The sequence below is a fragment of the Triticum dicoccoides genome, chromosome 7B (assembly GCF_002162155.2).
Source record: "Triticum dicoccoides isolate Atlit2015 ecotype Zavitan chromosome 7B, WEW_v2.0, whole genome shotgun sequence".
Lineage (NCBI taxonomy): Eukaryota > Viridiplantae > Streptophyta > Magnoliopsida > Poales > Poaceae > Triticum > Triticum dicoccoides.
In genome coordinates, this window is record NC_041393.1 from 667,798,988 (window position 1) to 667,811,684 (window position 12,697).

Below are 12,697 nucleotides of genomic sequence, written 5' to 3' on the forward strand. Positions count from 1 at the left end.
GTTCATAGAATTTTAATAATTTTTTTGTTTATAGTATTTTCTTTGTCAATTTATGTATATGTTCATATTGTCTATGTATAGGAAAATTGTGCATGATCAAAGTCATTTATGAATATGTTCATATTTAGAATAGAGGAAAAAGGAAAAAATAAGAAGAGAAAGTGTTTAATATAATTAGTTAGAACAATAATAGAATTATAGTTAAACTAGTTTATTTTTAGTAAGTACTACTTTATTTTATTTATAGTAAGTGCTTCATATATAGTTGAAGCTAGTTGATTTAATAAACTACTTTATTTTACTATATATAGAAGTAGTTTATTTTTAATAAGTACTACTTTATTTATTTATATTAAGTGCTTAGTAGTTAAACTAGTTGATTTAATTAATAAAACTACTTTATTTAACTATATATAGAAGTAGTTCCCGGATCGACGTCGATGATGCCTATCCCGCATCCTCGTCGTCGTCGACTCGGCGGTGGAGGCCTGTTTGATCAGGGCCATGTTCGGGACTGGGCTCCGCCGGGCTGGTATTGGGAGGTGCTACATTCCGGGGGACGTAGGTTGGTGAGGAGGCAGCCCGTTGTTGACCCGATCCTTGTTTGGTGGCAGTCGCGTGGGCGAGTGACGGTGCCGAGGCTTCCGGATACCGCGGAGGTGGTACGTCACCGTGGCAGCAAGGAGGACGAGTACGTCCATCGCTACATGGTTGCATTGGAGGGCAGGTTCGACAATACCTGGCAGGTTCTTCAGGTATCTCACTGGAGCTATGATCCTATGATGGTTCCTTATCTTTGGGTGTCCACCGCCCGCGACGATACCCATCGGGCGCTACGGTTCTAGCTGTATTAGCGATGCTATATGTATGATAGTATTCGAGGAGTATTAGTGATAATATCTGATGATGTATGGACACAAGAGATGATGTAGTTTTGGTTATAATTGAATGCATGCTAATTTGAATACTAATTTATTTTACGATTTGGTTTTGCTTATTGAATGCTCATATTGGAAAAGTACTCCTACTTTGAATGCTAAAATTGAAGAGCACTCTATGCAGAAATGTAGGAGCCCCCTCCATCATCCACGCCGTCGTGGGGGTAGCTTCTCCTTCATTCCCGTGTGCTAGACAATTTGGTGTAATAATGCACTCGGAAATGGAAGGAGGAGCTACGTACCATCACCGATAGTCAACCCGTGATTAATAATAATGATCTAATTTAAGTTTTTTAGTACATATATTTAATTGTATAAGTTTAATATTTGAATTATGAACATAGGCCGGAAATGTCGTACTCGGACGACGAAAACCGCCCGGGGGAGTGCGACTGGTGCCACGACGATCGAGGTATGTGCGACAGGTTCATTGAGCTAGACGAAGATCGGCGCTTCAGCATTAAGCTCGAGGAGACCTTCGATGTTCATACGGTACGCAACGATGACAATAGTTTTTTCGTAATTAAGCACGACTTCAACTATTTTAACATGTATTTTTCATCTTTTCCAATTCGACTAGCTTATCCTATGCTATGCAAGACGCTATGTCTTGGAGATGATGGGTTTTGAAGACCATGAAAGTATGAAAACCAAATTTTTTTTCCTAAGGACCCATCATAGTGTGGATTTTAAAGTAAATTTGTACAATGCTGTAACACATTTTGGTTGCAAAAATTAGGAAGCAGTTTGCAAGATGTATGGTTTTGATGAGGGTATGCTTGTCACCATGAATCATGATGATCCTACAATCGAGCAAGACAATATGGACATTTAGGTCCTTGTGGATACACCTCCAATTCTTCTCCCCATGTGAGCTTAACATAGTTATTAAGTAATTTATATTGTTTATTTCAAAATAGTTGACAACTTATTTTCATTGACAGCTTATTTTCATTCTTCAAAGAATGTGCGGAAGATGGTAGACAAAACCCACTACACCGATGACTCCGAATTACCTTATAAGGAGAAAAATCATCTGATCGCATTTTGTACTGGTATTGAGAATTACAATGTCTACAATCGAACTCTTCAACATTATGGTCAATACGTGCCACTAGTGCACGTGTTGAACTACCCTGGTAAGATTTTTTACTATTATGACATCCGTGCATCTTTTTGCATACTTCTAAAACTAGTACATCATTGCTAACTACGAAGTTATTACTATGTTTTTCAACAGATAATCCCGAATGATTGTGTGCCTCATTTGATGTATACGCACGGCCACCTTGATGTTTTGAACATACAACCAGGTCGTCCTACGAATCTCAACTGTCCATACCGGATTTCTAAAAGAAGTGGAGACATGACAATCAAAGAATGGAAAAAATGTATGGACAGTCGCAAGGAGCTTCTTGGAAGCAAAAGGAAGCGAAGCGCAAGAATTGGAGACAGGATGATCTCCATTCTTCATAATGGAGAGTCAGGGTCTATATTATTTTATGCTATTTTATCTTAATTAAGTGTGTTTAGGTCTACCTGATACTGATGATGTACTAAGAACAATTATGTAGGGTTGGGTTCGATGACCATGAGTATGATGATCATATGACTTGTTATTAATAACGAGTAGAAATTGTACAATGATGCATGATTAGTAGGACTTGTTATTATATATGATGATGTATGATGCGAGCATGAAGAGTTATTTTATATCAGCGGGTGAAATGAACATAGCAGTAGCGTTGGTAAACCAAGTACGAAGATAAAAGAGGACACTTCTCTCTATTAGCTAGCTAATAACAACCTAAATTAACCCCCAAAACCCCTAAACCAGCCATTAAAAAAAACCCTCAGCTACAGCCAGCTTCTGACGCGTGGATGCTTTTTGATCCCGGTTTATGTCACCAACCGGGACCAAAGGCCCCCCTGCCTGGGCTGCCCGCAGCGGCCACGTGGATGCCCATCTGTCCCGGTTAGTGTAAGAATCGGGACTAAAGGGGGGAGGCATTAGTAACGACCTATTAGTCCCAGTTCAAGAACCGGGACTAAAGACCCTTACGAATCGGGACAAATGCCCTGTTTTCTACTAATGTCAATGTAACTTCTACTTTTATCAAAGATTTCGGTTGTTCCTGTTTTTTCATCCTATATAATCTGATTACAGAGAATTTTAGGCAAAAAATAAAGAAAGAAGATTTAGCTAATGCATTCGAAAAGATATGGATTTGATCATGATTGATGCAACCATGCGTGCATGTACGATAAATATGCATTTCGAGGTTGGCATATCACGGGTCAAGTTAACCCTTTTCTTTTGCGGGTGAAGTTAACACAATTTGGACAAACCTTTTATTCCTCATACACATACAATCCTTTTACAAATACATGCATCATGCATTTAGATACCATAACGAGATACACTGATCATGTGATCAATCACAAACTTATCAAGCATGCATGCACGAGCGAGGGAGCCCATGCAAACACCTAACATATAGTACCGGAACTGGAACATAGAAAATATACGTATGGTGCGTACGTATGAAATGCAAACTAGTTACGAATAAAAAAATGCATGTATAATATTCATCGATGGTGTTGGATGGATCAGATGGGGCAGGTGAAGTCGGAGGGGCACTTCTTGCCGCACTGGTTGAGGAGGAGGGTCAGGTCGATGGGCACGTTGAGCTTGATGCCGAGAATGTTGGCCCTGATGGCGGTGCAGAGGCACACGGCAGCGTCGAGGTCGGCGAGCCCGCCCAGAAGCGGGCAGCACTCCTCGTTCGTTGGCACGCCGATCTTGAGCTTCAGCAGGTTCAGCACGTTCGCCCAGCTTCAGCGTGTTGATCGAGCAGCTGCCCCCGCCGGTCGACGGCACGGGCGGTGGGAGGATGGGCGAGGTAGGGACGACTGGTGGGCAGTAGGGTCCGCAGCCCTGGGCGGCCGCAAGGAGGACCAGGTTCAGGGCGAGGAAGAGGGCGAGCTTGGAGGGCGCCATTGCTACTGATCGATCTTACTGGTCTGTGGCTATGGCTAAGCTTGGCTTTGCTAGCTTGGGATGGTTTGCTTGGGTCGTCTGAGGTCGTATTTATAGGCCGGTCGTAGCGTGCAAGTGCATGCATGTCATTATCAGTCGAGCTAATTAGTTTTGACTCTTGCCGTAGTAATTTGCAAAATTTATGTGCAACCATTATTGTACTGGCATGTTACGTGTGTAACATCCATCATTGAAGCTTAATCTGTTCGCTAATGAACAAAAACCTGAGAGCTGGGCCATGAGGCTTTCCTTTAGTTTCCAAGAAGAGTACTCTTATATGCATGTTGTCTGCTCTGGGCATCTCTACTCCTAATGGAGCAGTTGATAGTCTCGCTTCCAGGTTTTTTTTCGTCCCACCACTTTCGTCCGGTTTTTTTCCGTAGGTTAACCATTGTAGATCTTTTTCGATGCTGGTTTCTTATTCACCGGTTTATTTACCCCTCAGCTCTTTCCTTGCAAATCAGCACTTTCCAAACGTGCACACAATCACGGATCTAAATTTACTAACTTATCCAAATCAACCGATACCTTCCATTATTGCAAATTTCTTTAGGAAACAAATAATAGATTTTAAGGAAACAAATAAAAGATTTTAAAGACGCATCGTACTTTACTAACAATCACTAAAATCAAATCTAAATTAATTAACCTTACCTTAAATCACTCAATCACTTTAATTAAAAAACATTTTCTTTCCTAACTACACCCCGCTTAGTGTGCACATAACAATCCAAAGTAATTAGAGTCACATGATTACATGATTGAATCCATTTATTTAGAGCGACATGATTGCGTTCCGGGATGGAGGCCACGATTTCGTCGAGGTCGTTGCTGCCTCCTACACTCAGGGTGTGTCGCCGAGATCGAGGCGAGCATGAGGAGCTGTGGCCACCGCCATGGTCACCCCATCGCAGGGGATGGAGCACGCCATCGGCCTACAGCTTGTGGAGATCACTGTTGCTCTTCAGGTCGCGTGGTGACCGGATCTTGCCGACGTGTCCCTCCCCGACGACCTCCTCTTCGCCCGGTTGACCGACATGGATCTCGCCACTACTGCCCTCAACTTCTCTACCTCGAGCTCGACGGTCAGCCACCATGGATCCCCCAGCTGGAGGGTCACGTGAACCAGCCGTCCTCCCATGCTGCAGCGGTGAGAAGGTGACATGGCTCTCCGTACACGAAGAGTGGAGTTCGGTCAAGTACTTATATACTTGGCCTCTACTGCTGATCCATGTACATGGAGAAGAACAGACAACCGCTCATTCATGCTTCGTTCCACTCCTTCGCGCTACATTACTGGAGGTGACATTTTCCTATCTCTCTATGTTGTAACAAGCCTGTTGCCTACATAGTTAATGGATTTTTTATTTAAATTTATCGCTGCTTAGTGCTTTGTTGCAATTGTTCACCCAAGATTCTTATATATAATCTGAGCGTATGTAGGCATACTTAGCTTTGCTATTCCATTTTTTCTGGCGCATAGAAATAAGAGTATTGTCCAGGTTAGGTATTCAATTGAGTATGGTATTTGGATTGCTATCAGAATGTCTTTTCTATGCATGTGATTTCTCACATCTGGTTATAATATTTGTGAAGACGTGCATTGCACGTGCACTTGGAAGCGGGCCTGTGGCCCGCGCTGGACAGCGCCGACACCGACCCGAGCCACCTTGTCCGCGTATTCTTGGAGCTGTGGCTGGTCGATTTACATGAAATTAACTTCCTCAGTTCTGGTGGCAAATATAATACACATAATCCATATTGTTATGCACTAGCGTGTATGTGTGAAATAGATGGATTATGATCCCGTACCCAATAAGATGGATATGTGTGTGTGTTAGAGAGAGAGAGGGAGAGGGGGATAGAGAGTGAGGCAGAGGGAGGGAGAGTGTGTGTCTGTGTGTGTGTGAGGATTTGATGGTAAAAAAGGTCGCCAATGTCGTAATATTGAACTCTTAAAGTTAATGTGGCCCCGTTGCAACGCACGGGCGTTCTTCTAGTATATATATTTGATGGCTTTACAAGTGTAGCCATAATAACCTGGAGCATATATGGCATCAGACAAAGGATTATATCTGGCATGACAGCACTACGAGCTGGCTTAACCATGATCATCAGGGTCACGGGAGACACATATAGGAGTTGTATGGTTTTGATTCCGTGTGTCTATTATATCTTTCGTACTCTGGTTTGTCATACTGGCTCGTTGGCACGGATGGACACGATACGTTCAGCTTGCTGTAATCTATCTATCTATCTATCTATCTATCTATCTATCTATATATCTATCTATCTATATCTATCTATTTATATATACCTATACTAATTCTAGACTCTCAAGAAATTCTCATGTTAATTAGAAATTAGGAGCCATTAATCTGATGGGTCCAAATTATTACGGTCTAAATCAATCCTAGAAATCGATGAATGAATACTTTTTTTACTAGGCTCCGGATTGATCCATAAAACGTTGCATGTAATGCTAAAGATCCGTGTTGTACCATTTAAAAAAAGGTATGTGCTATATGGGCAAGAAGTCCAATATAGTTTTTTAAAAAGGCAAGTTCATTCTGGTCACGTAGCTAGGCAAAATACAATTTCCAATTCCTGCCTTGCCGTAACTAACTTGATTGGATATGGTAAACAAATAGAACTCCTAATATCTCGCCCTCTCCCGAGGATTCTCTGCCGCTCCATGCCAGCAAGGCTGATGTCTTCTGCTTCACGCTATTTTTTCTCATAAGACCGCCGTTCGTAAAGAGAAATGGTGGATCATCTAAAGAAAAAGCCCTAGCAAGTCAGCCGAGGCCTAGCGAGCTTGCCGAGGCCTAGCGAGCTTGCCGGCTTTGTCGTCCTCATGCCGCCATCATGCGTGTCAATGGGCGCCATCTATTGTGGCTCCTAGTCCAAGTCATCACAAATCAATCTATTCAAAGGGCGATGAGGGCGGGGGCGGGGGCGACAAGAGCGGCGACCACGGGCGCGCCGACATCATCGGCCGGGGATCGAAGGTGGGTCGGCAACTGGTTCTGGGCTTTGGCAGACTCCGATGAGGATGATGTGGACGAGGATGGGGATGGGAGCCCGGCGGCCTCCCCGTCGCCGCCGACCCCATCTGATCTGATCTGCGAGTTTTTCCATTCCGGCTACGACGAAGATGAAGTGGCAAGGACGGTCAACAAAGTCTTGCCCCCCGACGATCCGGCTAGATTTGGACTTCATGCGGGAGAGAAGGAGATGATACTTCGCGTCGTTCATCGGAGAACGGCGGCGACGACGATCAGGCCATGGAAGGGCCCACTGCCTAAGGTAAGTCTCCCAAACTTATCGCTTTTCGATATGATTCGTCCGGATTCGTGGATTACTGTTACGAGAAGGAAGAAAGCGCACCGGGCAGTGCCTCGATCGGCGTGGTGGTGACCGCGGCTGCCACGCCGGCGAACCCGGCGATCCAGATCGCGGCGGCTCGTCGGGCGCGTTTGAATTCGCTCCTGGGCTGCAGTGGGCCGGTTATGTCTGAAACTTCACTGAAATTTGTTGGGCTGGGGACAGCTGGGTATGAGGCCCAGGCCAGTCCGGTTTCTATCGATATTGAACGTGTCGTCGCATGCAATAGGTCGATCGATCTATCGACTTCGCGTTCGTCCTCGCTGCACGCTAGTGTTCATCGGCGAGGGAAGCCTGGCTTCCGTTCTTGTGGTCTTGGCTGCGCTAAGCGAATTCCTCCCATTGGGGCCATGACTGGCCGAGGGGCTGGTGTGCCGCCGGGGAAGAAGCTCGTTGTCTCGGCCGGGGCTGGCCGCGCCGGGGGTGCGCCGCCGCCGGCTTCTGGCAATGGTCGTGGAGCAGCGCCGCCGCTGGCTTCTGGCACTGGTCGTGGAGTAGCGGTACTGCCCTAGACCTCCGGTGGTCATCGGGACCGCGCAAACGGTTGCGGGGCGAGGAGGTGGTCACCCCGGGGCTTGGCCGCCGGCACAGGGCCCGGAGGCGGTGCCTGCTGTGGGTCGGGGTGGGACGGCTCATGGTCCTTGGCCGCCGGCGCAAGGCCCGACTTTGGTTGCCGCTGCGGGGCGGGGTGGTGCGCATGGTCCGAGGCCGCCTCAGCCTGGGAACCAGGTCGTGACGCCCGGTCATCAGCCGCGGTCATCAGCGGTACTGCCCTAGACCTCCGGTGGTCATCGGGACTGCGCAAACGGTTGCGGGGCGAGGAGGTGGTCACCCCGGGGCTCGGTCACCGGCACAGGGCCCGGCGGCGGTGCCTGCTGTGGGTCGGGGTGGGACGGCTCATGGTCCTTGGCCGCCGACGCAAGGCCCGGCTATGGTTGCCGCTGCGGGGCGGGGTGGTGCGCATGGTCCGAGGCCGCCTCAGCCTGGGAACCAGGTCGTGACGCCCAGTCATTAGCCTCGGGCGGCTCCGCCGCCTCACTACGTCGCGAGGCCATCACAGAAACGGCCTGGGCCGATGCAGACGCATGCACCGCCGCCTCAAAACGTGGGTGCTGGAGGTGCTTCTGGACCGCCCCAAGGACAATGGGGTGACGATGGTTTCAATGCGTATGGTGATGGCCAACACCGTGGTTCGTCGTCGATGGGTGGTGGCCGCGGATATGCTTGGCAGAGTGATGGTACAGCGAAGAGACCTTTTCTCGGTCCTCCGGGTGGTTTTGTTGAGGGGGCGTCTGGCCCTGACTATCGGCAGCGGGGTGGATATAGTGGTCATCGTGGTGGTCGTTCCGTCACCGGCAGCTTCCTCCGTCTGTTGTCGTCGAGCAGACGGCCGCCGCCGGGGCTGCCGAGGCGCCAGAACTGTCCGGTCAGGCTATGGATGTGGTGACGGTGCTCGCCAATGCTGAGATACCTGGGACTGAGACCACGACGTCGGCCTCAGTGGAGGTGGCAACCAGGGCTGACTCGGACAGATCGTCCAAGTGGGCGCGCAAGAAGGAGAAAATGTTGTGCTATCGTTGTGGAGAGAAGGGTCACTTTATTGCTGAATGCGTGGCTGAACTTTGTTATACTTGTGGCAAGCCGGCACATGATACGGGGGAATGCCCAATTTTGCGCGATCAGATGCCGTCTCTTACTATGTATGGAGTGTACTGTGCTGAGCTGACGTTCTTTGAGTCTCCTAGCGCGAGGGAGGTACCAAAGAGACCCAGAGTATGACCACTGGGGTGATGAAAGTTACCAAAGGAGATGTCTCTGAGACTCAGATTGTGCAGAGGCTTAAGGAGTTAGCTCCAGGTGACTTCCAGTGGGAGCTTGCTAGTCTCGACGCCAACATGTTTAAGGTTGATTTCCCTTCGGTTGAGGATTTGCAGAGACTTCTGAGTTTTGGGTTGTGCAGAGTCCCTGGCACTGAATGTATCCTGGAGTTCCATGAGTGGAAGAAGGTCGAGCCTCAGGGCAAGCCTCTTACTCAGGTATGGTTACGTTTTTTGGGGCTCCCTTGAAGCCGATGCAGGATGCTAGCGTCGTGGCTAGCTTGGGCATTATGGTGGGGAAAACTGAGAGAGTGGATATGGCTTTTACCCGAGCTCACGGGGTAGCTCGACTGCTGGTGAGTGTTCTGGATATTGAGTCCATGCCTGATGTGGTCAAGTGGACATATAGGGGCCAGATTTACAACCTCGAGATTCAGTTTGAGGATGTTGATCTGTTCGCTGAGGCTATCAATGGGACTGATGTAGACATGCACGAGGAAGATGACAGCTCGGGTGCTAAGGAGGCACCAGTCGATGATGCTGGACGAGAATTGTCCAACGGATCGGGGTCCGTTTCTCAGACACCTGGGGATGGGACGGCACCACCCTCTTCGGTGCCAATGACTTCTCTGAGATTTGGGTCATTTGAGCCTGCTTCGGAGCCTCCCAGACTCTGGAGTGACCGGATGGAGTCCGACGATGTGTTTGAGCGCACGTTACCTACCCTGGATTTTGAGGATGCTGATAGTCCCGTTCTCGGGGGCTTGACGACCTCGGTCGAGGGAGGGGGGAGGAGCTTGGGCAGGTGGCCACTCTTTCTCCTGCTTCACCCGTCGTCTCACCTCAGGACACGGTACCTGGTTTGGAGGTTGTACCTAGGGGAGGGGGTCCGGGGCACGTGGCCTCGGCGCCTTCTTCTCCTATCGCGGCGACGGAGCCGAAGTTGGCGGCTCAGCTTACAAGAGGGGGCTCGGGGCAGGTGGCCTCGACTCCCTCTTCCCTTGTGGCGCCTAGGGTGGTCGCACCACTTCTGGCGCCGACGAGTCCCTCTAGCCAGAGGGCCAGGGTGGGTGGGGAGTATGGGTAGGCTGCCCGCGCACTTCCCTCCCCCGGCACGCCTACGCCTCAGTGCCGCGGTGCGCGGCTGACATCGGTGGCGCCCTAGAGTTCCCCGCAACTGCTTTCGGCTGCTCCTGCTATTTCTTCGACGGGTGCAGCCCTGCTGGGTGTTGGAGGAGAGGACGTAGGCCACACTCCGAGCATCATCACTCGGTAGGAGGTTATTGCGTTTGGAGGGATTTCGGATCCAGTCTCTACGGGGCGACGGATGAGCTGCCATCTCCAGGTTCATCCGGAGGTTGATGACATGCAGCAGCGGTGCGCCATGAGGGCGGCCAAGCTTCATGACATTGAGGTCACTACTGGTATGTCGGTTAATACCTCTAATTCCATTCTGCATTTTTCTAATAATGAGATTATTAATCACGCAAGCCAATTAGGAGTTTCACTAGGGAGCAATGATAGTGAAATTTCAAATTCCGTTAATGATATCCTGGATTTGGAAGCGGAATGCACTTTAGAAATGATTCGAAACTTAGCAGCGGTTAAACCCATGAATGATTCTGATATTGATGCATTGGGGGTCAGGGTGCTTGATAATTTTTGTGCGGATCTTGCATCATCCCTTCCTGAGTCTGAGAAAGAGGATGACACTTTTGAGGCTGCAGTAGTTAGGTCCACAGAGCCTGGTTGTGAGGACCGGCTGAAGAATCAAAACAAACCTAAACGCAAGTGGAAGCGGAAGATTTACTCAGCTTCGGCGGTGCGTAGGAGTGCTAGGATCCGCACTACTAAAAAACTTTCATGAAGAAATATGAAAGGAATATTTTGGAATAGTAGAGGTCTGAAAGACTTGACTAAAAAAAGGTTTCTTGCAGATGCGTTTATCGATCATAGGCTGTATTTTATTGCATTATAAGAAACCGGTAGAGATAATTTTTCGTCCCAGTTTCTCAGTACTTTATCGATCACAAACTTATCAAGCATACATGCACGAGCGAGGGAGCCCATGCAAACACCTAACATATAATACCGGAACTGGAACATAGAAAATATACGTATGGTGCGTACGTATGAAATGCAAACTAGTTACGAATAAAAAAATGCATGTATAATATTCATCGATGGTGTTGGATGGATCAGATGGGGCAGGTGAAGTCGGAGGGGCACTTCTTGCCGCACTGGTTGAGGAGGAGGGTCAGGTCGATGGGCACGTTGAGCTTGATGCCGAGAATGTTGGCCTGATGGCGGTGCAGAGGCACACGGCAGCGTCGAGGTCGGCGAGCCCGCCCAGAAGCGGGCAGCACTCCTCGTTCGCTGGCACGCCGATCTTGAGCTTCAGCAGGTTCAGCACGTTGGCGCACACGCCCAGCTTCAGCGTGTTGATCGAGCAGCTGCCCCCGCCGGTCGACGGCACGGGCGGTGGGAGGATGGGCGGGGTAGGGACGACTGGTGGGCAGTAGGGTCCGCAGCCCTGGGCGGCCGCAAGGAGGACAGGTTCAGGGCGAGGAAGAGGGCGAGCTTGGAGGGCGCCATTGCTACTGATCGATCTTACTGGTCTGTGGCTATGGCTAAGCTTGGCTTTGCTAGCTTGGGATGGTTTGCTTGGGTCGTCTGAGGTCGTATTTATAGGCCGGTCGTAGCGTGCAAGTGCATGCATGTCATTATCAGTCGAGCTAATTAGTTTTGACTCTTGCCGTAGTAATTTGTAAAATTTATGTGCAACCATTATTTGTACTGGCATGTTACGTGTGTAACATCCATCATTGGAGCTTAATCTGTTCGCTAATGAACAAAAACCTGAGAGCTGGGCCATGACGCTTTCCTTTAGTTTCCAAGAAGAGTACTCTTATATGCATGTTGTCTGCTCTGGGCATATATATATTTGATGGTTTTACAAGTGTAGCCATAATAATCTGGAGCATATATAGCATCAGACAAAGGATTATATCTGGCATGACAGTGCTACGAGCTGGCTTAACCATGATCATCAGGGTCACGGGAGACACATATAGGAGTTGTATGGTTTTGATTCCATGTGTCTATTACTAGCACAAACGCCCGTGCGTTGCATCGGGTGAAAAAAACCCACACTTCCCTAACCCAATTGCTCAAGACCCTCTTTCATTCCACGACACAACGCCAGGCATGATGGGATGAATAAACTCTTTGAAATCGGCTGCCGTGAAAATATATACTGTAGAAAAAATATGCATGTATTTCGGTTTTCAGTTCATTTGTATTCACCCCACAGGTATGTCATAAAAACTTTAGTCGGTGCGGTGGCTAGCTTGTCGGGTGAATAAAGTGGAGGTCCACAGTTTGAATCCCAGGCGGCTCGCTTTTTTCTTTTTATGCATTTGCCGCCCGACCTCTCGCGCGAGGTCAATCCAAATCGGCCGGCCCAGTCGCTTGATTCCTATGCGAACGGACGTCTTTTTGACACAAAATGCGTC

The 12,697-nt window shown here is 48.5% G+C and overlaps 2 pseudogenes; both read right to left on the minus strand.

Annotated features, from left to right (window-relative positions):
• Window positions 1-3,267: 3,267 nt before the first annotated feature.
• On the minus strand, window positions 3,268-3,987 carry LOC119342214 (annotated as a pseudogene).
• Window positions 3,988-11,273: 7,286 nt separating this feature from the next.
• Window positions 11,274-11,811, minus strand: LOC119342213 (annotated as a pseudogene).
• Window positions 11,812-12,697: the final 886 nt, after the last annotated feature.